This window comes from Octopus bimaculoides, chromosome 3, assembly GCF_001194135.2.
Source record: "Octopus bimaculoides isolate UCB-OBI-ISO-001 chromosome 3, ASM119413v2, whole genome shotgun sequence".
Classification (NCBI taxonomy): domain Eukaryota; kingdom Metazoa; phylum Mollusca; class Cephalopoda; order Octopoda; family Octopodidae; genus Octopus; species Octopus bimaculoides.
In genome coordinates, this window is record NC_068983.1 from 24,196,771 (window position 1) to 24,199,026 (window position 2,256).

Here is a 2,256-nt window from a genome sequence, read left to right on the forward strand (position 1 = left end):
ATATAAATATATATATATAAATATATATATATAAATATATATGTATATATATGCGTGTATATATGTATATATATTCATATACATATACACACACACATATGTACATGTATATATATGCATATATATCATATGATGATGGCTTAGCATATATATATGTATGTATGTATGTGTGTGTATATGTATATATATGCTAAGCCATCATCATATGATGGCTTAGCTGACTGAAGCTTTGAAGACACTTCAACAACATTCTTGAATAAGAATAATAAATTTGTACTCTACAAAATTAAAACTTGTTCTATTCGAGGTAAGCAAAACAAATCAAACAGGACAGTGACAATGAGCAGCAGTATTGGCAAGATTGAAACCATGTCTAATATAACCAGAGATCTTCCCTTATCAGCTGCTAATCTCACACACACACACACACACACACACATGCATATGTATTTACTTATGTATATATATATATATATGTATGTGTGCGTATGTATATATACACATATCTATATCTATCTATACATATATATATAGGTATGTATGTATATATATAGCTATATATTTATATATGTATGCATGTGTGTGTGTATATATACACACACACACATATATATATACTTATGTATGTGTGTGTGTGTATATATATAAATATATATATGTATATATATGTATAGATGTATAAATATAGATGTTTATGTATCTATGTATATGTGTGTGCACGTGTGTGTGTGTGTGTGTGTGTTTCTGTGTGTGCACGCGCATGTGTGTGTATGTATGTATGTATGATCGCTATGTCTTTCCTGAAACAACCTGTCTATGCTAAATATCTTGTTCAAGAAGATAACAAAACACCAGCAGTAGAGATTCTGTGCCTAACTCAGTTTATTACACTAAATCACATGCCAGCACATAATCCACTCGGCTATAATGGGTTCAAGAAAAAGCCAAAATTATATTTACCAATGTTCAGTTTGTTGCATATTAGATTGCAGTTTTGTTTTCGTTTCTTTTTTGTTATGATGTGTAACCAATGTGCATAATACTGGTGAATATCTAAGAACCACAAGGATAGATATATGAACTACATCACGAGATACTGTTCCATCACGAACAGTTATGAATTCACCTTGATGGGACTTCTATTCAATATTCTCCACTTTGATACAGTAGTAGTTTTCTCTGTCTGCACTTGGAAGTTTTATCTATTTCGTTGTGTTTTTTTTTTTTTTTCATCTATTCTACTTTAAAATCTACACGTCTATTAGGTTCACTCATTTACTTAATTGTTACTTAGCCCATGCATTTTGAGCAAGCTCTATATGACTGACCGTTTCACATAACACTTTCTTTTCTGCTGGCTATCAGCTCACTATTCTCAGTGGCTGAGATTGTGCAGTTTTCACAGCTCCAGACCGGTTGAATGGTTGGATTATGCTTACTTAGTTAACACATTTTGTACAAGAAGAACATGATGCAAAAGGAGCGAAAAATCAACAGAAGCACAATCACCTCTACCACCAACAACAACAAGATTAAAAGCATGGACAGGAATGACTTAACTGTTAAATTTATCACATTTGGCTTACCTTAGCCAGTATAATAATTGTAATCAAACACAGTATTTTTAACTTTAAAGATTGTGTTTCTAACAAACCACAGTAGGTAGCAAGTCAGCCTACTTTAAACAATCTTCTGCGTGTTTAAGCTAGTAAATGAGTTGAATATGCATATGTTATACTGAAAATGAAATTTTCTTAACTTATCCAATCACTACCGACTTGTATTAGCTGTCATTTTAAAATTAGTATACAAGTAACTTGGTTTCATAAGTTACAATAATATGACAAAAATAATGTTAAAAGAAGAACACTAAAGTGTTTGAAATGATAGAGTAGTGGATTAAACATCTTATGAGTAATTGGTTTTGACCCCCAGTTGTTTTGAGTTCAATTCTTGCCAGGGTAGACCTCAGATGCAGGCATGACTGTGTGGTTAAGAAATTTGCTTTGCACCTGCATGGCTTCGGGTTTCAATCTCTTTGCACAACGACTTGGGTAAGTGTTTTCTACCATGGGTATGGGTTGACCAATGTTTTGTGAAGGAAATTTGATTGATGGAAACTGTATGGAAGCCTGTTGGAGGGATTGTTTCTGTTCTTGGATGGTTGACATTATCTGTCATTTGGTTTCAGAATAGCACCTGATCATTGGTTGCCTTCAGTGAAGTCCAAACTGTTTCAAGGCTAAGTTTCCTGTC